We start from the raw sequence: 26,443 nt of genomic DNA on the forward strand, positions 1-26,443 counted from the left end.
AAGCAAATAAACAAATAACTTGGCTCCTAAAATGTATTTGAAGCAAGAATGGAGGTTCAAGAGAGTGAATTAAAATCTTAATGTCTTAGGTAGCTGACATTCTTCATTAGTGCTTATTATACCCAGGGCAGACCAGAGTGGGGACGTTGCTCTATATTTATGCCATGGGAAATTCCACAGAAGAGTTAACTTCTTGTCTGGGCTTGGGCATCTCCTGAATTTGGACTCTGAAAGTGGGGTGTCCCCATATCTTGTTTGTTAGGTGTACACAGGGGATGCCAAACACACTGAAAATCTAGCTCTGATCTAAGGACAGTGATATCAGATATCTCAGTTGAAAAAGAGAGGCTTATTTAAACAGAATTTAGAGAAAAATCATAACCCTGGCTTTGCTTTGGCTTTCCCTAATGGAAGACACCTTTCCTTTCTGAATGTAAGAGGAAAGGATAGCCAGCCTTCCTTTGCTTATATCAGCCATTGAGAATACCACCTTAAATCTCCTTTTATATATTGCTATAAATCCATTAGACCACCTTTCTGAAAGAGGAACTTGTAAGAACTTAACATTTTTTTCTATGTGTAAATCTTGATTTAAAGCTGTTTTCCATATTTCCAAAACCTTTTTGTTTCCCCAGTACATTCTATCCCTCTTCCCCCTGCTACTTTTAAATCATAGTTGTTTTCTGAAGCTTTCCATAGTGCTTATTCATGACTGCACTGGCTTTCAACTTTCCCTTGATATTGAAATGGCTAAATTGTGTGTTTATAATGTATGATTTAGATTTAGATTTTTTTCTTTCTTAAATGGAGAGTAAAGCTTAAGGAAGTGCACAGCTGCAGGAAGTATTATTGAAACCCTGAGTACTTTGTCATTTTAAAATCACCCTCCAATTGCGACACATATACATAATAAAATCTGATGCTGTGCTGTCATATTTATTGTTTGACTGAATTTTTAACATCATTCTCATTACTGATGTCATTACTAACAGAATCATAGTAATCTGTAAGTAACATGATAAACTCTCCTGAGCACAATAAATAAAAATAAAGATAACCATCTTACAAGCATGAAAGGTAAAATGATAGGAATAGAGGTAGCTAGAAATGTAAGCCGGGAGAGTGGGGATGCTACAGGCTGTTATTCACGTTTATTATCTTTCATAAAGCCTCCACATTCATTATGCCCTTAAAGGTAAGAATGATCAAGGTATGTGAGATGAAAATAGATTAGCAGAGGACAGGAATATTTGCAGTGCCTTCCTCACGTATTTTAATTTCCTCCTCTTCAACCTATCCTTACAGATAGGTAAATGTTAGTACTGATACAAGTTTGGAGGGCTCTGTGATGGAAGAGTCAGGATTACCGTCATCTGTTGTTAAGCAACAGTTGTTAAGCAACAGTACATAATAAAGCCGCTCTGCTGCAGAAACGTAGTATACCAGACATACTGTCTGTTATTAAATGGCTTCTTAATATTAGAAGGAACATCAGGCTTGATTCCGTGTTCTGCTGTATTGGTATAATTCTAGCAAATCAGTACACTTACACTATAAAAATAAAGTGCACAAACAGGAGATTCAAGTCCCAAAATTACAGAAAGGTAAGATATACTGTGCAATATACAGGTAAGCAATGACTTTGTAGAAGTATATGTGGTTTTTCTTTTTGGTTTTGCAGGGTTTTTTAAGTCTTTTCTCAACATAAATTAATATTTCACGTTACTCAGTTTTGCTAAAACTCCCAATTTTTTAATATACTAGTTGTCTCCCTCCAAATACAGTTTCTGGCTAGGAGACAGGAAAAATCAAATTAAAATTAAACATTTTGAAATTCATATTTAATAAAAATAGGTCCTGTCTAAGCAGATGGGACATAGGATAGCTTTTTTTTCTTTTTAGTCTTTTTCTCCCACTCTGGGAATTCTGGCTAATGGTAGGCTATTATAGAGAAAATTCAGTAAACGCTCTGTATCAATTCACACCGCATATAAATAAGCCATTTCAATCCATAAATCAACTTATTATAAATGATTTTGTATGGAGCATGCTGAAATATAGTTCACAGTGAAAATGTGCTGCAGGATATTTTAGAACAACCTACTCAATAGTGCTCAGGTTGTTCAAGATTAAAATTAAAACAATAAACTTCGCTCTGGATGTGTCTTCATTACTAAAGCACTGGATCATTTACTTTAACAATGTCAACCTGTTCTCACTATCACATTCAATTTAATTAGAAAAGGAAGTAATATGCAAGAGCACACCTCATGGTGTTTCATTACCTTGGAGGAAACTGCTATCAACTTCCAGAAATAAAAGATATCATTGCCCTCTTATAGCCCTCCTTCCCTGTCTGTTGTGGGAACTATATTCTGGAATGGGGAGAGGAAAACAATAGCATATCAGAAAACCACCTAAAAACAGAGCCTTCAGAAGGGGAGGTGTGTGGTGGGAAATAAAAGAAGCTCAAGCAGCTCTTGGTTCGCCCCTTTAGGTTTAGTGAGCATTTGATGTTGACATCTTCGGGAACGAAAAAGGACCTGTTTATATTCTTCTCTTTTCCAACTGAAGGATGAAAAGATAAGGCCCCTTTGTCTCTAACACAAGCCATGCAGTGGCATTGATGCATGCTGTATTTTCACCTGCCAGTGGTCTACGAGCCAGAAGTCAGATCTCTGACAATAATATCTAGCTCTGGGTTCATTTTTTCTTCTAGAGTCAGTTAGAGAAAGGAGTAGATAAATTGCTAAATATTCTGTCAAGTCTACATAGCTTAAAAGACCCTCAGTTTCCAAAAATATTTTCTGTTATAAATTGCTTCCATTAAGAATAACAGGCTGTCCGTCCTACAGTCATTCCTTCTTACTCTCTCTGTAGATCAAAACCAGAGTCCTTACTCAGCTTACATTTTGTCCTTATTCATGCAACACTTCTGCTGACTCTGAACTGATCAAGGGAGGAAAACCTGAGTCAGGAATTGGCTGCAAATTAAGGAAGATGAGGCAGCTATTTCCTAGTTTAATGGCTAAAAGCACAACAATATATTTCTATGCTTTCCCATTTAGAGAGCTAATCAGTACATTTACACAGCTGGTGTTAGATTTGTGTGGTTGTTTTTTGGTTTATTTGTTTTGTTTTATTTTGCATTTAGCTGTAATGGAAAAGGTGTACATATGCATATTTGTCTTACGTACTTCACAAATCTCTGAGGGTAATAAATGTGCCTATCAAAAGCCTCTGCTGCATTAAGCCAGTGGCACATGGCAGCAAAATTTGCAGTTAAGAATCATCCTTTTGTTACAGTTCTCTGTCCTTACCTCCTGTTCTGGAGTTGGACATGAGAATAGCATAACAGCTTCAACAGGATCTCTGTACCAGCCAAAAATCTTTCAAGACAGAGGGACAGTACAACTGACACATTAGATTAGAGTCAAGGTCTATCTACTTCAGTGGTCAGAACCAAAAGGAGGTCAGCAACCAACAGATGTGAGATAATATAGCCATACATAGCCTCTTTTGGGACATTAAACTGGCAGATAAAACTCAGTTATAGGGTAAGCAAGTTTTAGGTCAGCTCTGTTTCACAACAGGTCATCAAAAATTACTGTAGCTCAACTAAGGATTTGAACAAGTGAATGGAGTGTTATGGGGGAGAAGAGAGAGGAAATCCTACCCCCCAGGCAAGAACTAGATAAGCTGGTATGAACAGTTAAAGAAAAAATATGATCTGACAAAAAAAATAAATAAATCTGAATTCACTTAAACTGAACCTCTAATCAGACAATCCAGATCTACATTTTATGATTCTATGATTCCATGATTCTACATATTTTCTCTTAAACTGGCATAACATAACCCACATTGCCACCAAAACATACAAATACAAACCTTCCAAAGCTTCATCAAAAGCAAATAAAAAAAAAATTAAAAAACAGTCAAACAGTCCAAATTAACTTCTGCATGGTCATTGGAGGTTCCTTACAGCTGTTTTTATTTTGTCATTGGTGACTGCTTCATACAGCTTCACAGAATCTTTATCTATGCTAATATAAACTCTTCTTCATTTTGCAGCTCTCCTGAGGCTATCATCCCTATCTTCCTTATATTCTACAGCCCAGCAATAAAAATAACCTCAAGAAAGGTGGAAAAGACAGATCTTTCTCATGGTTATCACAAATGATGCTCTAGTCTGTAAGTAAGCTCTAGTACTGTTGCATCTGTGAGATTTGAGCTGCCAGACAGAATACACATGCACATACCCCACACATGCAGAAGCAAGCACACAAGTTAGCAATGCAGATAAACCTGTGCCATCAAGGTGAACTATCAGCTGAAGCTCTTTATGAACCTCTGAAAATGCTCCCTGCTGCGTTAATCTGATTTATCCCACATGGTTTGTTCAGCTGCAGAAATGACCATGCCAAATAGGCTGGTGGGGATAGGACCAGGAATGACCTCATTAGCATTTAGCACCATCACCATAAAATGGACAAGATAATCAGAAACAGGAGGAGGGAAGATAAAAGGAACAAAGTTTAAAAGAGAAAAAAGGTTTTTTATTTTTTTTTTTCATTGTGCTATTAGACTTTGATGTATCCCTACTGTCAAATTAGTGTAATTTGTGTAGATCAATGCTTTTAGTTAAACTCCAGTCCATGGTGTCCCATCATCTAATTTATCTACACAGAATTTTTTTCTTTTGTAAAGAAAGGAGCATAAGGTTGCTCTCAAGCACTTTTATTGGTGTTTTTTTTTTTCTGTCTGGGCAGCTCAAATGAACTGTAAAGCTCAAATATTTAATGGGCACTTTAGCCAGTATTCTTTGTCTGTAGGTGAAATATGTCTGATAATGATTGGGAAGATCTTGTTTCAGCACTTTCCATTAAGAATCAGCACTTACCTAGGCTGTCGTTGACGGGACTGCATATTCCAGTAAGCTCCCAAATATAAATTCCAAATATTTCTAAACAGCTATCTGTATTTCTCCAACTCCTTATCTCTTCTTCTTTCACCTACACATGCATACACACACTTCCAAATTATCAGAGCTCATGAGTTCTGCCCTTTGTAGCTCTAAAGTACTTGACTATCACATGCTTCCTCATGGTCTCAGTGGCTACTCCTTCTGCCTTCTCCCTTGCACCTTGTGCTGTTCAACAGTTATGCTTAGGATACCAAATAACCTCCGTTTTTCTGTTCCTTTCCTTCTCAAATCCCTACTGATGAGCATGACTGACTAAAGAGACCACCATTAGTAAATATTCTCCTGCACTGACATGTGAAGTACTTTCTTACCTCTGAAGGTAAGAAACATCAGTTTCAGATGGTCTAGAAAAGGCACTAAGCAAAAGTACGGTATAAGCGATTTTAGGGGAATTGCTAGGCATTCCATGAGAGCTTCAAATATAGATGAAAAATTCCCCTTGATAATGGAATTGAATGTGTCCTTTTACAGCCCAAAGTGAGATTTTCTTTTTTAATTCTAGTTTTTATTTTAATATTTTGATTATAATACACAACAATTTCTAGTAGTCACTAATGTCCAGTACTTCTTGTACCTTTCAAAAGCTTTGAAATATTTTGGCTTTCATTACTTGAAGTTATGACACTTTTAAAAGCATTTTAGAGCATATGAAGAAGGTAGACTCTGAAATCAAGAACCATGTATGGTGACTATACTTATGTACTTTTTTATTCTTGTATGCTTACAGGTATAAAACATATATAATTCCATAATTTTCTATAACCATGAAGAAGCAAAACAAGCTATCAGCTGGCTGCTTTTGTTAGCTAGAAGATCTGAAGTTCGCTTTTCTTTTATATTTTAATCAAGAATGTCAAAGTCCTTAAAGAATTCTGCCTAGAAATGACAGTTTGGTGAGCCTTGGGGAACACCCTGCTTTAGATGTGTTTTCATCCAATGGAAATTATTTGACCCATATTCCTATGAAGTTCTTTCTTTACATGAGAATGCACATTCTCTGCAAAAACTAAATTTTACATAATATGCTCCTTTTATCTTTGTATCATACAGACATTTACTTAGCTGAATTCTTACTCTCTTTCATTTTCTGTGATTTCTTTATTGCCAGTTATTGTCTGATTTTCTTGAATCATATTTTTCCTGTAACTAAAAAAAAAACCAAAACCCACAAAATCTTCAACTGTAAATCTTCTGTAAACTGTAAAACTGTACATCTTCAAACTGTAAAACTGTACATCTTCAAACTGTAAAACTGTACAGCACTTTCTATTGAAAAGTGAATATGACTTCCATGTATTTTCATTGCATTTTCGGTCATACAATTAATTTTATTTTGTGACCTTATTGCAAACAGAAGTAATTCAGAGAGAATTACTTTGTAACTAATAGCATCTTTGATCTTTGACTTTCAACTTTCCATTTTCTCTTTATTTAACTTCATGCATTGATCTGGCCTTCACTTGTCAGCACTCTCTTGCAACAACTACTGCAAATATAAGTTCCAGCAACATGTACATTCCAACATTTGCAAAATTCTTCTATCTTTCTGTTTCGAAGAAGAGGAATTGCTTCCCTCATACCATCTCCCCTGGTGTAGTCCTTCCTATATTTTATTTTAAACTCTAATTTTCAGTACTTTCTCTAACAGATCTTCTCTCTTACAAGTCATCTTCTCTACTTCTTAGCAGAGCCACAACATAGGTAGAGTTAGTCTGCTTTCCCACAGTTCTACCCATTTGAAACATCTTACTTTATCTCTCAGAACAATTGATTCTCCAGCTCTCTTCAGGCTATGGCTCAAGTCCCGAGCTGATATTGATGCAAAAAAACCCAACAATAACCTTATTGCCTCAGTTACCTGAACATTTTAATGTCTTGAAATTAAACTTTAATAAAACTTCATGATATATCTGAAGAGTCTTTAATTTTTGAAAGCATTGTAAACATAAACAATTACTTCCAATAAAAAATATTTCAAAAATGTACAGTAGATCTTAAGTCTTATAGACTGACTATAATTCATCACACTAGAAAAATGCATTTAAGATTGACTTTCATTGGGTATATGTTTTGCACTAAAGTTGCAGAGCAGAACATCACAATGTATTACAACTTGCACTGGCTCCCTAGGGCTACACCTTCAATAAATCAGGTGGTATCTACACAGTCAATATTTTTCAGTCAGTTTCTGAACAAGGCGATTAGTAAAACTTCTATCCAGCATATCTGCAATTGTGTTTTAATTCCACAGCACTATTTGCAAGAGTAGCAATTTTAGTACTGGTGGATTGGCCAAATTCAAATTGAGGATTTGCATTTTGCATACCTACTTTGCCCCTGCAGTTCAATTTGATATGTTTTGGCTCATCACTTCCCACTTTAATACGTTGTAGCCCAATGCCAAGTATTGTTTAACAGCTGCTGTACTTCCCCTGAGAGGATTTCAGTAACATGTGACAAATTCCTACAGATATATTGAAATAAAAGGTGCTGCAGTGAATTGTATAGAGTGTCTGAGGACTCAAAAGGGACTTTTATATCCCTAGTGCCTCATTTTCACTGCTTTCTTAGGAAGGAAAGAAGGAATTATCTACATATTGATATAAGATGCATCTAAAGGACCTAGGTATCAAGGGGAAATCCTTGCATAACATAGGAAAGTAAAAAAATTAAAAATCTTACCTATTATAAAGCAAAGAGTTGAAGAACTGTTAATATAGATAAAGACCTGTAGGGGCTTCTTCCTTGCCACTCCCATGAAGACATTTGATAGGTTGATTACTTTCCCATTTCCTTTAAAATAACAGAGCTTCTGCAGATTTATGATGTCTGGGTGGAAACTGAGAACTAACCACAGTATTACCCAGGGGTATAAAATAATGCCTTATCTTCAAGTAATATTTTACTGCATTTTATTAACAATATGCTACTAAAAATAATTGTTACTAGTTAATAACTTTATTCTCTTCAAATTTTAGTTACCTGTTCTCAGCACTACTGCTCTCAGTGTTTACTGGAACCAACACCAAAAAAAACAGTAGGTAAAACTAATGTTATTGGATCTGTACTCAAGATAAAACTAATGGAACTTCCTCATTTTAGGATACTCTTCGTTTTCTTCCCTGCAGTGTGAGAAAGGACACAGCATACCACTATCAAAAAATAATACATAATAACTACAAGCTCTACCAGGAAATGGAGATCCATACATGTTTTTTCTGCAGTGCTTGTAAAATGATATCTCATTAGTTTTATTTTCTTGAATTTGAATATCTAAATAAAGACCATGCAAATCTTTGCAGGTTACAGAACAGAGGATGTTTATATGAGCATAAACGTAAGAGAAGCAAGAAAGGGAAAACACTAGGACTACAAAGAAAAGCTCATGACTGTTTCTTTGTAGGTCAGTACTGGAAACGCTATCCTCCTAAGTGTACCCTTACACACCAATGAAGTCAGTGGGACTTCGAACTAGTGATTAATGCTGTACTCCTGCTCAACAGCTGCCCTAAATATTGCCCAACAGTATTAAATGGAAGTTGGTGCTTGCTGGTTTCACGGCTCATAAGAAGGAAAGCTGAAGCAGGGATAAAATTGTGAATAGACCTATCAGGTTGGCAGGTCGGTTGAGCACAGCTGTTGGTATCTTAACTGGGCACTAACTCCTTGTGCTATCTTCTGACATAAGAGTTGTGTAATCTTGTTTTCAGATTCTAGGGCAACTTTGAGTCAGGTGTCAATCATCGCTGTGTACGTTTTCTTGATCCTGCCTTTACATTCACATATGCAACGTTGCACATTTACATTGCAGAATGAAGCTGTAAACTCTGCAGTCCAGTAGACCTATTCAGGATTTAACAATATGTTTGAGAGAAGAATATGCCCCATTATCAATATCCCACTGACTTATCAGTGCTGGTATTTACCCCTTAACCAGGATTATAAAACAATGAGAAGTATTTATATGCTTTGCAGGTTAAATATAACCAAGACAGATTGACTTTAACACCATATACTAGCAGAAAGTACTAGCAATTAATATTGCAGACAAGACATGATTAACAGCCTTTAAACATTGAATTGCTTTCAAAAATTAATGACAAATTATATTATGCACTTTAAAAACTTTTGGAAAAAAGTTTTTAATGCATCATTAATTGGATGTTCTTGAAATATATATATTTTATTCAAAGACAGGCCTTACAATATGCAAAATGAAACAGTGGAAATGAGATTAATAATGGTTTTGATTATGTAGGATTGCATCTCTTTATAAAATATCATTAACATTGAAAATAGCACAGGAAACGTCAAAAAATGAAACACTAGGTAGATGTTTAAAATTACATAAGCAGCGTTTACTGTATCCTAGGGACTGTCAGTGTACTGGCTACAAATGAGGTTTTCTGGCTAGACATCATGTGTGTAACAGAGATTCTGGTATGGAAAAGGCAATCTCACCATCTCTGTTCTGTTTGTACTAACTGAAGGCCATATGTTTAACAGTGTGCACATTTTATATCCACATCTGCTGCTGCCATCTTTCTTTTGTCCCTGTTTCTCACCAAGAGACAAAACGCGTTGCAAACAAGAACAAAGGACATTCTGCCAATGGTGAGTCCAGGCCAGTAACAACTAACTTGATTTCTTCAAGTATTAACTTTGTCTACAATGCTATTACTGATTCCTGTCAGGTTTTGTACACTTAAACTTTATACAAAGAAAGACTCATTAGTGTCTGCATCTGTCAGAAAATTTCAAATTTGGAAATCTGAATTTGTCCCAGCTTTCCTAAGATCCCTTAGCTTTAATTAGTATTCTATAAGCTTAATAGATGAGTCTCTTATAAGGAGGAAGGAAAGTAAAATAGTAAAATATTACAGTTATAGTAAAATAAAAAAAAATCCATAATAATGGAAACGCATTTCTTCTTTGATCCTAAAGTCTAGTGAACAACAAAGCATCTTATTTTTAATTTTTTCTTTCTTAAACGGGCGGAAGAACATATTATCCTGTAGCAAACCTCCGTGTTTATTAAAATATATTGTAAATTAGGAAGTTCTATTGATTAACTGAACTAATACACCTCACTCTTCACATAACAATTGAAATCTATTTTCTGAAATAGTACATCTTCTCAATGTCTATTCACAGAGAATGTTGTGAGTCTTGAGGAAATGAAGGTTTATCAAAGGGCTCCTATTAATTCAGTCTGATTACCATTGCATCTTATAATCAGCCTCATATTAATATGAATAACATGCAATTTCAAAGCCTGTGAAACAGCATTTGGTTTGTACATCTTTATCAACATCAATCCAAGCTGGAAGTTACTTATTAAACAGTAAAATTTGGTTTAAATACATTGTGAAATGTAAATGTAATGTGAATGTAAAATGTGAAATTCTCATTTCTGTATTCTAGCTAATTTGATTTTCAGATAAACTATAATTTTGAGAATTTGTAAATATTGGAAATATGGAGGGACTCTCATTGTGAATTGATCCTGCCACTTAAAAATGGTCTGTGAGCAAGAGTGTGAAGGTGGTTGTTCCTTTTTTCCATATCTTCTTACATATCATAACTACATTGGTATAATGTGTAATTCTCATTTCTGTATTCTAGCTAATTTGATTTTCAGATAAACTATAATTTTGAGAATTTGTAAATATTGGAAATATGGAGGGACTCTCATTGTGAATTGATCCTGCCACTTAAAAATGGTCTGTGAGCAAGAGTGTGAAGGTGGTTGTTCCTTTTTTCCATATCTTCTTACATATCATAACTACATTGGTATAATGTGTATCTTCTGTAGGATAATATGTTAAAGCTACTGTACATCTTTAAGAGGCTGTTAGACACTGATTTCCCATAGACTGCCATCAGGTCTTTGAAATTGTAGTGTTTGTGACAGAATGAACTCCATTAACTTGTTTTATTAGTACTGTGTGCAGTCAGGAGGAGCAATGCTGCAGAACACGATGAAATGACTAACAGTCTTCATCAGTGTACAGCAGAATGTTTTCTCCTTACACAGAATATATAATTATTGCTTAGATAAATAGGTAGATATTTTTCCCCTCATTTCTCAGGTAACACTGGGAAATCTACGACTCTCATTCATGAGAAGAATAAAAAATAAATTAAGCTTCCTCCTTCTTCGGTCCAATTTGTTACCATGCTGCTGCTGTAAATTTTGCCTATCTTATAGAGAATGATCCATAAAATAAAAAACAATTTTAATTCAATTGGTTACTATAATGACAGAGCAGTTCCCCAGAGCCAAAGGAGCTTGAGAAAGGAAAGGTTTACGGACCAACTGACTCCCAGAGGCCCATTAGTCAAATTTTGACAGATTGTACACAAGGTAAGCTGCCAAGCAGTGTAAGTGAAAGCAGAATGAATCCAGAAGAAAGTAGTTTATCTTATGTAAGTAAATATAAGACAGATACTGCAGAATCACTTCTGTATTTCAGAAGCAGATATTCTATACTGCAGATAGCACAGCTGCCAGTACTTATCTGAAGACAGAGGTATTCTCTTCCAGAATAACTCTTACAGCATTAGCCACTTCAGAAATATAAATTACTTTTTCTCTTCTTTGCCACCATTTTCTGCTGGCTTTTTGCTTTACCTGTTAAAGATGAAAGCCAGATTCTGAGCTAACTTGCTGTGTGGGACTCCCAGTATAAACTTCAAGCATATTACATTTTAGCTTAATAAAATTTAGGAAACATGAGCAATCATAAAGGAAATGATTGAAAGGAAGAGTCAGTACAGATGTAGAATGATCACAAGCAAGGAAAAAAACATTAAAATCTGATGCAGTCTAATTTTTGCTAGCAGAAAAAAATGAGTTTATGATTTGCAGATTGAATATAACTAAAGAGAAAGGTATTTTTCACAACAATGATTTATCAATTCACTTTTCTAGTGGATGAGAATTCCTTTTATGTTATAGCAGTGTCTTTTCTTGCTATTATAGTTAAGGAGCTATTAGCATTTTCATTATATAAACCACTATATTCAGGGGCTTGTAATTTGGCCATAAAAATTCACAGCATGTTGAAACTTGAAATAAGATTTTAGTCTGACAGTGTATTCTAAAAAAATATAAAATCATTAGTCTGATTTTAAACTAATAGAAAAATGAAAATTTGCATGTTTGGTCATTCAGCTTGTCTGTGGTATATTATATTCCTTTCAATATCATATTATAGGGTTGGGGGTTTTACAGCATATATACCTGTATTCCTGAGTAATAATAAAAAATTCACTGATGTAGATAAAATAAATAAATAAAAATCACAAGCACCATACATGTTTAGCAGCTACTTATTCTAATTGTAGGTAGATATTTCAGGCTGTGGATCTATAATATGCAAATGCATATATTAATGCTACTATTCCGAAGGTCAGAAGGAAGCATAAGTTAAACCTACAAAGGTCAGAAATTGTTATGGCTGAAACTCTGTCCTAAAAGGGCAAAAACGTCCATTTCTCTTGGCACAATATTGTGAAAGTTCAGAAAGTAAAGAACGAACCTTGCTCACCAAGCATAAACTCTGAAAAGCATTTGAAAATTATGCTTTCAGAGCCACATTTCTGGAAGAGGGCTTCTTGCTGCAAAATGAGATCTTTGTAGTGCTGTTAACATGGGAAAGAAGCACAACATATTAGATGTTAACCTATGTTAATATATAATAATTATACTTCTGACAAAGAGAACATCTAACCTTCCTTCCTCTGAAAAAAAAGTAAAAAATATGTTCCCACCTACTTAAGTCTTCCTTCTGTTTTTCTGAAGTGCCTCAGTGTTTTCCACCACTGTTAAACCTCTCACTTGCTTCTTACTGCTGTTGGCAAAACATGACCCTCAATTCTTTGCTATCATTTTGAATTCTCATAGTCACAAAATTTTTAAAATTGCTCATGACCAAAATTTCCTTTGTCTTCAGTCAGTGTATCCTAGCTGTTAGAAACCATACTGAGAATCTATTTAAAATTACTTATTGATGACAATTTTTCTAGTAATAGGGATGATTTAGGGAAGACTGACACAGTAATAGACACACCCTTACAGGGAAAGTACCCTGTTTCAGCTGGTTTGAATGCTTCAGGTGACATATATGTAACTTACTAGTAAGAAACACTAGAAATCTTTGAAAAGAAAATAATGGTGAATGTAACTTCTGCACCCAACAGGGGTTTGAAAGAGACCACCAATCTGTAAGTTTGAGAACATTCCCACATGAATGGCAGATCTGGGTGGAAATATCTCATTTTTAAAAGTCTGATTAGGAACAAAAATAGATGAAAAAAAAAAAATCAAGCTACTGATAGCTCATGTTAAAAATCAGCACTGATTCTTTTGCTGCACTTGATTTAGTTCATCCAAAAGTTACGCAATAGTAGGCACAGTGACTGCCTTACCTGCATTTATGCACATTATTGAGCAACACTTTAATGTGTAGTTTTGAATTGTATATGTCTTATTTTTTTCTTGTGGCTCCCTGTCCCAAACCTGCTCTCAAACTGCATTAAGATGATCTATGAGGATCATGTCTGATTTTGTTAGTGATCCTTTGCACCATCTTTTCTGGACATCACCCCACTTCCTCCCTACTGCAACTGTGTAATAAGTGGTATTGGTCCAGCTGGAAGACTTGCTACTCAGTGGAGAAGCTAACTTATTATAGTGCACTTTAGAGACAAAAAAATTCCTCTTAATCTCTGAGATCTTGTTGTGTAAATCTGGAAATCATTCAATTCACAAGCAGAGCCACATCCATCATGATGCTTGTGCCAGTTCTACCAACATTTCCACCCAAGCCTTTCTTGAGAAGGTGGAATGTTTTGTGTTTTGCCTAGTGGGACAGCTCTTTCTCAGAGCTGTTTTTGGGCTGTCTCTTCTCAAAACCTTTAGTGTGCTGGACCTGACAGTGTATAGGGTTACTGGGAATAGATCTCTACCCACGTGCAGTAGTGTTGGCCTGAGATGTCAAGAACTGTAGAGCTGCAAAATGCTTGAGGTTGGAATGGACATCTGTAGTTTTCTGATGCTTCTTCTCCAAGCAGGACTAGTATAATGTCAACTTGCTCACTGTCATGTGTAGTTGAGTTTTGAGTATCTGCAAGAATGGAGATTCCTTTGACCCTCTGAGCATCATGTTCCGTTCTCTGGCTTCTCTGACTGTGAAAAATATTTTCTTTACATTCATGGAAACTTAGAAGAAATTTTTGCGTGTTGTATTTTGTCCTTTTGTTAGGCACTTCTATGAAGAGTATGGCTACTTTGATGAAAGGTCACACTGCATCATTGTACTCTCCCATTAGATCCTTGGAGACCACACTTACATTATTCTTAATGCTAGACAAACCCCAGGTCCCCCAGATTCTTTTCTTCAGCTCCTTAACTACCCCCATATTTTAGTGGAATCTCCCAATTTAATTTCTTCATTTTACTGGAAATAGTGTTTTACATCTACTTCTTTATATAATGTGGTTGGGTGTCTTGGATATCCTGATTCCAGGAGTACAGTGCAGAAACCTAGGCTGCTGGAAGGCACTGGCTCTAGACCAGCAGAGCTATTTCATTTGAATCGTCTCCTCACTTCCTGTAATGCAATTCATGCTTCAATCGACAATACCTCCTGCCTTAAACAATGAACAGTAGAGAAGAGATTCACATTGCAAAAGAAATAAGGCAACTGCTGCTGACCTCTGTGTGAAACATTTTGAGGCCAAATGTCAGATTGATTGATGGCTTGGCTTCGCAATCGAGGATTTGGGAAGGGCTTTAACCACGCTTACTACAAGCATGATGACCAAGGGCATGTGGGATATGCAAATCTGGTTGGAAAAAAGGGTGCTTAGGCAATCAGGGAGTGTCTGACCAGGACTGTCATCTCCTGTGCAGTTTCAAGTTACCCACACCCTGGTCCACCCACATGCAAGGTTGGATCTGCAGCTTCCCATGCACCTTGTCACCTGCCATTTCAACCCTCTCCTGTCCATACAGACAAGTGAGAGTGAGCCCTTCCGGCCTTCGCAGTGGATTTTTTAGGTGAGGCGTAGCTTGTGCAGAACTGGCCCCACCCTTTACACCTGAGGTTTAACTACCACAGCCTAGCTAACTAGGATGGTGACAGCAAAGTCCACAGGTCGTAGGTTTTGTAAGAGCGTCCTAATGTCAGATTACATATTAGCTGACAGTACCAATACTGATCTTCAGGTTGTACGCAGTGGAATATTCATGGTGAAATTCTTGAGATAAAAATGTTGAGTTCCGTCCAGCTTACTGTAAGTGTCAGCTAACATAATTTACTCAGTCTCTCCCCCTCATATGATATTCTGCTGCAAATTCACAGAATTAAAAAGTACACATATAAATAATCTGCCTGTTTATCTAGGGTTATGAGGAGTTCTAAAAAAAAAATGAAAAAAATCACAACTGCTTTCAGAGGAAACTTTGGCTTAGTTCCCCATGTTAGAATTCACTAGTCATAGTGAGGCTTCCATGCTATTAAATGGATGACTGAATGTTTCGCTATCACTACCTGATGCCTTGATGACATGCTGTTTCATTTCCTGTACAGTATACACAAGGATTTCTCAGCTACAGGTCCTGAATAACCAGAGGTGCCACATGAATGCACAGATGCAGTAACAGAGTTAATAGAGCTGAGTGTGTTTGCAGAGTAATTTCTGGAACTACATGGATGGAATAGAAGGATCTTGACTGATCTGAACTTTTTCGGAAGTCTCTCTCTTTTAAATGGCAAGGTACTATCTTTTGTAACAGCTGAAACAGCTGAAATCTGAAGACAAATGTCATGGCCATCCTATAGACTGTACTACATTATGACTATTTTAGGGAACTTTAGAACTTAAATGTTTGTCACATCAACTCTTGGTATTTGTTTACTCTTGTAGAATGGTACTGTATTTCAGTGACCACCATCTGTAACAGAAATAATCTTTCTTCAGAACAAAAGATAAAAATAAATAAAATATTGCATTTGATGTTGCCAATGAAATGTTCAGTGTTGCCACATGCAGTGTGGCATGGCAAATCACCTTCACATGAATGTTATCCAGATTTATTTTAAATCCTTCAAGATCAGACATTGAACTACTACAGTACTAAGAAAGTTTCTTAAGTTACCAACTTCAAATAAAATGTCAGTGCTACTAGGATCAGAAAGATTAGGTATGATAGGATTGAAAATGCAAAAGTACATGATCACTGCACTCAGAATTTTCGCTTACTTTAAAAATGAGTAATTTGTGAAAAATTAAGAATAAAATGCTGCAGGAATACTCTGTAGATGAATAGTTCACCAGTTTCCAGGTCAGTGGTAGAACTTAGAGGTCTAGTCCCCCATGATCGTCATAACTGTAAGACACTGTAATAATTTAATTTACTAAAAATAACTGAATTAAATAATTGTGAATCTTGTAATATTACCCCATAATAACGGAAGAAGACAAATATGAAATCACTGTAATGACCTCCAAAGAATGTTGGTTATGTTATGGTAAATATCTTTTATTTGCAGAGGTATTGATTACACTGCCAAAATAAATTGCATTTCATGAATACATTCTGGGAAACAAGAATTTAAATTTCTATCTAGATCTTCAGCTGATGAATATGGATAAAAGCTCATTGATTGCATCTAATTCTCATCAGCTAAGGCTTTGACTATCTATATTAACTGCAGCAAAGATAAAATTTTCTATTTTGAAAAAAAAAAAATGGATAGAAATTAAAAAAGAAAAAGAAGAAAGAGACTCTGGCACAGATTCCAACTTTTTTTTTTTTCTTTTTTGTATGTTTAATCAAAATCAAGGTCAAATACAAATTGAAAGACACTCACATAGTATTGCAGATACAAGCATAGAGGCTAATTTGGAATGATGATTAATTTCAGTTGATTTCTGATTCCATTGTTTCAATCCACATCTACAAAACAGAAAATGTGATTTAGTGTAGCACCTCTATGGCCAAGAAATTTAGCCAGTTATTAATCAAAGATTTGATTCTGTGGCTTCTTTTTCTGTTGAGTAATACCTTCTTAATTGAGTAATCCAATTATACTTAATAGAAGAAAGTTAGTCAACTGAACTAAAGATGGAAGGAATTGACTCTTATTACTTGAGTAAACTGTCCTATGTATTACTAATGCATCATAATTGCAGACAAATGCAGCTGTTGGTAGTTGTTTGATGATGACTCATACAACTATGGATAGCAAAGCCCTTTTTACCAAAATCAACAAAGACCCACCAAGGCTAGAAATAACATCTGTCTGTGTTTCTATGTATTTTGGACTATAGCTATTATAGGAATTTTTCTGAAGTTGAAATTTCCTCATAAAAAACTTTATCCTTATATTCATCTTAAAAATCTGGTAAGGCATATATTTCTCATATAAGAAAATTCAATCCACCATATTGAGGCAGACCCCCTGTGACACTTCTAGCAAATGCTATATTTCTTTAGAGTTCAAAAGAACACTTGTGAGGAAAAGACACTTATCTGTGTAATTTGAATCCCAGGTTTCTTTCCCTGTAAACAAGCTTCCAGACTTGGTCTGCTATTAGGATACAATGTGTTTCCTTGAAACAGTCATATAGCATTTCTAATACAGGGCCAGATGCAAATATGGAGTTGGGTACTTTATGTAAAACTAAGGCGTGATGAAGATACCTAAAATGTAAAAAGCAGACAGCTAATCCTGTTCTAGAAACCTGCATTTTCACAAGATTGATTCGAGTAGTCTATGTTTTCCTACCAACATGTCTAAATTTTTTCCCCTTATTTGAAAGATACATTTTCTATCCAGCTACCTTGTTGTTCACTTTCATACCTAAGACCTTCTGGCATCGCTTAATTTGTTAGACTTACTCAGAGCTTGCCTAATATAGCAACAGCATTTATCAACTTTATCCAGGCAGTTTTATACAGGCAGGGAACGGCCATCCTTTCAGGTAAATGCTTACAGATTGTACCACTTGTACAAGGAGTGAAAGGCAGGTGTTTCAGCCCTTTTTAAATAGAGACAGTTCAAAACTATGCTGTCCAGCCTAGAATAAAGGACACAGCTATTTGAAGAGGCGAGATTGAAGTGGTGGTATGTCTTCTCTGGTTCTGCTGGCTCAAGAGACTATGTACTTCGTGTCAGGAATATGAATTTCATGTGTCTGGAGAAGCACTGAGGTGACAGGATATGAGATGGTGAAGGGAAAATTATCCTCTATCCTGTTAAAATGGGCAATCAACAGGGCTGGAAAAATAACAAACATATTTTGGCTTCCACTCCAAGGACTTTTTATGACTGCAGTATAGGATAATTGTATGTAGAGAAAGTGCTATCAGTGCAGTCAACAGTTTTCTCAGTTTCTCTCAGTCCTGACATCAAATGCAAAGTGGCCTCTAGTTAGCACTTTCTAGTCAATTAATCTTACACTTTCACATGATGCCACACTTTCAAGGCAGGGGGAAGTAAGTGGCCCAAGCATTTCAGAGAAATCATGGTCCTACAGAGAAACGCAGAGAGCATCCCAGGATGTCTGAAGGTGACTGCAACATGAAAGATATGTGAAATATCCTTCAGTTTTATGAGGACCCAATAATCCAAATGGAGAACTTATGGTCACACCAGAAGTCAGAAAACATATGAACCAATTGAAAAACTTCTGGGGAGGAGAAACTGAGGAGCACAGAAATCATCAGACAGTTAAAAACACATGACCTGTAGTGAAAGGTTGAAATTGTTTCTGAAACGAGGCAGATATGAGAATAGGCCAAAAGACAATGGGTTTAATTTTAGCTGGGGAGATACAGGTTAGAATTAAGGAAAAAAAAACTGTAAATGCCAGGATAATTTAGCACTAGAACACATTGCCTGGGAAGTTGTAGGATGTCCGTCATGAAAGACTTTTCAAAAGTGAATTAGACAAAAGTTTTAGGTATATTTGACATCACCTGTGAGGAAGAAGGGTTACATGACTTAACGATGTTCATTCTGGATCAATTTATATGATTTTTCATTAGATGTGATCTAAATTTGATTAGGAACTGAGTTAAAAATGGCTGGGTTTTTTGGTTGGTTTTTTTTTTATGAGTAAACTGAGGCTTGCCTTAAGGCCCAAATATGAAGATGGACATATCTAAACCATGCAATCAATATTTGAAAGGTTTTCTATTTCTAATCTGGCATTTTGTTACTGGCACGTATAGATACAGAAAAAATAAGAAGCATAACTCTATTTTCTTTGCTTTTCTATAGAATTTCCCTGTCCATTGAAAAGAAATAAATATTCACACTTCTTATAGAATATCCACAGTATGTTGTAGAGGTTAAAATTTACAATTATTTTCTGCACCAAATCTGCAGAGATGTTTACTTCCTCTGTTGCCAGCACAATCCAATAAAGCAAACAAGTAATATTCAAGCAAAGGCAAACAAAATAAATGAGTCAGGTAATTATAAAAAGAACATTTACCTATTAAAAATTGGTCTGATCTTCAAGAATTTTCAGCATAGCAGTAGTAATGTTATTAAAAATAGAAGAATCATGACAAGCACTCATTAGAATTTGCATATATTAGTAAGAATGCACTTAATTACAAATCACATTCTGCAAATTATCTAGAAGCTGTAATTCAAAGCAAAAAAAGAAGAAAGATTTAGGGAGTAAGGGTTCTGAAGAATTTTCAAATGCAAATGTTCCTAACAACAACAGATTGGAGACGTTGCAAGATCTTTCCAAAACCAAATGATTTAAAAGAACAAAGTTCATAAATACTAGTGTTTGACATCTAGGCATTTAACGTAGTAGGCATTAATGGAATATTATCTCAATTAGATCAGAATGGATTTTTATATATAGAAATACATGTGTTAAAATATTGTGTCACTTGAAGCCAAAATAGTGTATGCAAATGAGGAAGTCAACTAGAAAACTGCAGGTGTAATAAATTTCATGGATTGTGCAGATAATTTTTTCAGCTGCAATCAGCACTGTTGTTTAAATACTTGTGCAAAGCTGCCCCTACTTCGCCATGCTGAGTCAGCACCCCCGGGTGTTTTGTCTCACTGCTAACCCAAATGAGCTGAAGGAGCTCATCATCTCACTGAAATCCCGTCACCCTCCATCTGGGCAGTAGATGGGGTGGAGGCAGCGGTGCAGGAGAGAACTGGAAGAAGGAGTGGCAGGTAAAGGGAGAAGCATGAATCCAGAATCATAGAATAGAATCATAGAATAGCCAGATTAGTTACTTTATATTATTATTAACTATTAGTCAATAGTTAGAAGATGTGTAAAGTGCTAAATACAGGGAGTAGGAGACCAGAATGGGTATAGGGGTTTGAGAGGATGGAGAAAGGAAGGTGATAGACACAAGAGCAAGGAGGGGATTCTCTGATGCAGCTGGTTAACTTCAGCTTCCCTTTAGTACAGAGGAACTAATAGGCACTTCATGGAGCATGCACTTCCCAGGTGCAAACCAAACAATATATAGAAGAATGATCAAAGTCAACATTTAGGAAGGTGACTAGAAAGACAACTGATAAACAGCTATTAAAAAAAAAAGCCAGATGGGATGGGGTGGGGATGGCACATGGACAAGAACAACCACCAAATTAAAATCCAGAGAATTTTGTTGTTTTGTTTTGTATTGTTTTGAAGCAAAGAAGGCTCATTCCCTCGTAGAAGGTAGAATCTCTCAATTTCCTTGATCATGTTAGGGAACAAGAAAAGCAATTCTTTCACCACCACCACTGTCTCCAGTTTGTATATAGAGTGCAAGATTTTTGAGTGGCAGCCTGAGACTTAAGGGTACTTTATTCTGTAACTGCTGCACTCACAAATGCCATGGAGTATTGCTTGACTGCATGAACATTTATTGTTTATCATTATAGACAACTACCCAAATATTGACTCTGTCCAGAAAGGACTCCTCAGATTAAAATTTAGTTAACATCTTAAGGTAGAGGCAGTAGACATTTACCTAAAGATAAGTAAATGGGACAATTTGACTTGTGTTACTATGGAAACAAGATGACAAATTATGCGATTATTGCTCCTTAATGATAAATATTTTCTGTATTTCTCAGTACTTGTTCTTTGATATTTTTCTACACTACCTGACTGGAGGAAAATTCAGAGCCCAGACACATACTATGATATTTCTATTACTTATTACTGTTACCAGCAGTAAAACAAGATGTCCACGTTACACTTTACTTGCAAAGTTTTCAGAACTGATCCTGCAAGGCAGGTACATAGAGCAGTAACATTCGGATGAAGCCAGGAGAAATATTAGTTTAGCATTTTCTCCGGGATCTGTGGTTCTCTTACTATAGCGCATGCACAACCTCAAGGGTATTCTTGAATGTTATCTCTGCAGCTGAGTGATTTTTGGAGGTCTCACCAAATACAAGGGTCACAACCTAGATTCCATTCTTATCTGTTTTAATAAAACTGACAGTGAACTGTGCAATCCTCCATTGTCCCCTGAAGCAAAATGAAGGTGAATGTCACTTCTGTCTGTACAGACAATTCTAATTGCAATATTAGGGTCTAAAGCATGAAAATTCACTCCATCAAGGGTTTTAACTAAGTCTGTGGAAGTGCTGCAGTTCAATTTGCACAATCCCAGCTTTACTGGATTTTATCAAAACCAGCAAGGAGATTTTAGCTGTTACAAAGTGGACTGTGCATACTACTTACAGAACAGCTCATTCAAACAGTGATTTATTTCCATACAACAAAAGTTCTTTTTGTCCAGCTCTCAGGGTAACACAAATACCTTGCAGAGTATGTGATATACGGAATGATGGGACCAAGTACACCTTCAGCAAGTTTACACGCAGCAGAAATTTGGAAGGACTGGTTGATATACTAGTTTTGCTGTCCTTCATAATGGTCTTTCAAAGAGACCTTAACAGGCTGGAGAAACAGCAGACAGGAGCCTCATGAAGATAAGCATAGGAAACTGACAAGTCCTGTCCTGAGGAAGAATAACTCCATGCTGCCTGACATTACAAAATTAACCACCCACTCTTCCCATCAAGTGACATTTTATGGGCAGGTAGCTTCTGTATGACAGTTATACTAATGCGTCCTCAATTTAACAGTTACTTCTTCCAACCCTTCAGCTGTGGGGAACAAACAATCCTTGTGATCAAACTAAGAACTATGAAAATTACTTTTTTGGAGAGAAGTCTGTACCTATTCACATTAAGTTTCTGCAAGAACTCTTAAGCAGACTCTACCTTGAGTTGCCACTTCTTACAGAGTTTAGAGAGCTGTGATTAATGGGGTGCCAAGATCTCCATCGTTGTCCCAACTGAGATCAGTATGCTTTCTAATCTGCTGCTGATCTGATGTCAGCTGAAATTTACACTGAACTTGCCTTTAGGAAGAACTTTGGCTCCCAGATCCCTCTGGTCTCAGGACTGTGTCAAACCCTGGGGATGCTGTAAAACTGCACATGCCATTACTCCAACCACAAAAATAGGCAAGAGCACCAGGAAAGCAAACCTTGTAGGATGTGACTGTAAACTGCCAAGAAGGGTCTTAATACTCTGTTGGCAGTTTAAGTAAGTGCAAAGAGGAAAGCTCTAGAGATCCAGATATTACTCCCAGGCCTATTTTCTTTTTTACCTCCCTTCCTCCCTTCCTCCCTTCCTTCCTTGCTCCCTCCCTCCATCTCTCCCTCCCTCTCTCTGTGCCTGCCTGCCTGCCTCTCTTTTTAATCTATGAACAGACTAGTGTGAAATGCACACACACTCTGGGACATTAGGTCTGTCCTATATATGTAATACTTCTTCCCTGCTTTTCTTCTGATTCCAGGATTTAATCTCAGTATAAAGCATTGCTTGATGCAGCTGGAAGAGTTCATGTATCAAGGTGTTCGAGCTCCCTCACTATCTCTCTTAATATGACAGCTGCACCCATTAATATTCTTTTGACATGTAAGAGAAAAGACCTTAGGCTCTCCCTGGATGAACAAAACTTTATATACAGGTCTTTTACTCTCTGGGTGATTAAAATACAAGGGAGGTACACTGCAACCATAATATTTGATTAGTTCGTTCCTTGGTTAGTTATTAAGAAAGCCATTTAAAAAAGAATATTAAAAATCTATACAAGCTGATGAAGTTAGCTTTAGTTAGGTGCAGTTAAGAATGCGTTTCAGGAAAAAAAATGGATGTGTTAAGAACTTCCAGAGAGTGTTTCATGACATATGGAGAAAGATATACTCTTGTTGATATAAATATCTGATAAAAGCTTAGACAATCTGGAAACTAACACAGTGAAGAGAATTCTTCAGCTTGAGATGATTTTTTTTACTTCAAGCTTCTTTATTTTGAAAATATCCAACCTTGTCTTGATTGACTAAAGTTCAAAAACTAAAAATACTTTGCTTGTCTGTAGCTTCACATTCTATAAACGTCCCACCTTTATAATCAGCAATTCAAATACATAAAATAGTGGAAAAAGAATAGACAACTATTCTCTAACTTTGCTCAGTCTCATTTGTTAACCCAAGAGAAGGAAATTAAATCCAAAAAGCATTTTAAAAAGTTAATTGAGCTTGTTGTCAAGTAGAAAGAAAATCAAGTACCAGCACATTGCTACTGGAGAAATTGTGTGCTACAAGTAAATGGAAAAAGACAAACCTTTTAAAGGTGCTTGAAAAACGGGCAACAAAGACTTTGCATTTATTCTGCTTGATGATTCTTTAATGGCTGCAATCCTGCAGGAACCAGGAAACAGAGAAGAGTGTCAGTCTTTTGTCTGACAATTACTGTGTAAGTGGTTAAAGAGATAAAGAGTATAGTAAGCAGACACATTGCAATCCATTATTTATAAGAATAATTTGGTCCTTATTTTCTGGGATCTTGATTCCATAGGAAAGGAAAAACAAAAACAACAACAACAAACAAACAAAAAAACCAACCAAACAAACAAAAACCAAAAACAAAAACCAACCCAGACTTTGCTTTCTCCTGTAAGTTTAAAAAACAGACAAAACAGAAAGTAAAATTTCCCCATCCATTGAGCTGTAGGAAGCTTCATTGGCGTTACACCTCTCCTCTTTTCTCAATGGCATATTAGTCCCTATATTTTCATAATGCCAATTTATAAACTTTGAGCCAATCTTCCAAAATGTGTTAAAGCCAATACTGGGGGATGTTTAGATGGACCTCTTTTAAGCCTAATGTTCAAAGTAGTGATTAAACATAAGTGATAAATTGTGGAAGATTCTTTGGCAAAAGGCTTTTGAAAATGCAGGTTTCAGTAAGAGTACTGAAAAGTGCTTTTACCTGATGCTTTACCCATTTGGTTAAAACCCTCATTTAAGAGAAAGGAAAACAGACAGTCACACTGTTTAAAGTTTAGGTCAATAAGAAAGAATTTAGGTGCCTAAATCTTGCCACATTATTGCAAGATAGAGGGTTTTTTGGCTCCTTCAGAGACAATGGAGGTTAAAATGGGAATGGTTTGATTTTACCTAACTTCAGACTCATGACACTGGCTTCATTAAGTTCTAGGTGGGATGAATTGCCTTTTGAACATGTGTGTTTCATTGATTAAGAAGGGAGTCTAGTTACAAAAGGCAACTTTAGCCCTTCAGTCAGATGTTTCAAGGTAGTTGGGATGATTAGACCTGGATGCATTCATAATTTAATGGTGAAAATGGTGCTATAGAAAAGTGAGCCAGACAGAGCGCAGGACCCACACTGCTTCACTAGGAGCTGAGCTAAGACCCACCACTTGATCTATTTTGGACTGCTCCAGCTATCTGCCTCCAACTAGCTAGGGTGATCCAGCATTAACGGCACAGACTATGAGTCAGCTGATGCTACCTGGCCTCAGAACTGATCAGTCAAGCCCCTAACCCCGTTTTAATCAGCACAAAGACTAAAACACAGGCAGTTTAAGAGTTTAATTAGTCAGATTTGGAAGTAGCTTTTTTTTTAATCCTTTTTATAGCATCTGTTCATCTCAGTTGAGAGGCCAGGGACCTTGAGAAGCAAGCTTCTAACCTACGATCTTAGTTCAGCATCTGAAGTTGGTAATACTGGTAACACCCTGTCCTGATGTGACTGCAGCTCCTGAGGGCATCTAAATGTTAGATTTTAACTAGGTATCACATACAGTATAACTGCTGTAAAGTATAGAAGGGTAGCAGACTTCAGACTGGAAGCAAGATAAGTGCTTGAGCACACTTTGTAAAACTCTGCTTTACAGTCAGTTTAAATTTAGGGCAGGGATGTCCCCACAGCCATGGCAGCAGTACCGATGTACCTTAAATTTCAATACTCTGTTTTACGCAAGCAGCAGCTGAAGTGCACAGAATTCAGCCAAATAGAGAGACAAGAACTGAATTCAGAAACCCTTAGTCTGCACCTTAGTCTACGCTGTGTATTTCCTGAGATATGGCTTTGTGACAGGTGGAAAAGAGATATCATTTTCATTTACAAGTGACTGTAATCAGAGGCCATCGCGAATAGCCAGGCATGCTGTTTACACACCGAGTGCTCCCGTGTCATTGCAGTCACTGTCAAACTATGCTATTTGTATTTCAAAAAGAGGAAAATTGAAAGATGAAAAAAATAACATCGGATATCCAAGGACAGAAGGGTTCTCATGCTTTGTTCCAAAATCATACAGCAGCTCTACCCCCAAGTGGAAGGGGGCAGGGAAGAGAAGGAAGCTTAGTGTTAACTTTGCGTAGTGCTCACCTTGGGTCTTTTCCAGATGAAAGCATATGTACCCAATGCAGATGATGTTTAATGTTGTTCCTATGTGTTTAAAACGGAAAATATCACCTGGGCATAATATTTTTATTATCAATCAGATTCTTTTGACAATTTTCAATTACATTCCTGAATTTTTATTATATGCTAATGGAGTATATTAATTAAAGCAGACTGCAATGCACTAATAACAATTAATTCAACACAGAGTGCAATAAAGTGAGATTTTATGGGAGCTGAAATTCTCAGTGGATCTCTAATTTACATTTGTAACACAGGGAACTGTACTTCTGGACTCTTCTACTTGGCATTCTCACCCAAGCCAACACACAAGCATGGAGCTGGGTTGCGAAAGGTGATGAGAGATGAAGGTGAAAATCAGCAATGTCCTGAGGTGTTAAGAGAGGCACAAGCTTTCACTGGTCTCATTGGATTAACACATGTAACCCCACCTGATAATATATACGTTTTTTTAGAAAGAAGAATACAAAATCTAACAGAATGTGCAACCAGTCATTAGTGAAGAGCATTAGCTCAGTAATAAACACACTATGAGCATACGTAGTCCTCGTGGGTAATAGTGTCTCATGTTAGTCTTTTTGTCATTCATGAGTAATATGTATTTAACAGAAATCTTAGAACAGGAAATGAAAAACTGCAGATGATAAATGGT

Source organism: Pezoporus occidentalis, unplaced genomic scaffold (genome assembly GCF_034315485.1).
Source record: "Pezoporus occidentalis ecotype Australia unplaced genomic scaffold, CSIRO_AGI_Poc_V1 ctg5, whole genome shotgun sequence".
NCBI lineage: Eukaryota > Metazoa > Chordata > Aves > Psittaciformes > Psittacidae > Pezoporus > Pezoporus occidentalis.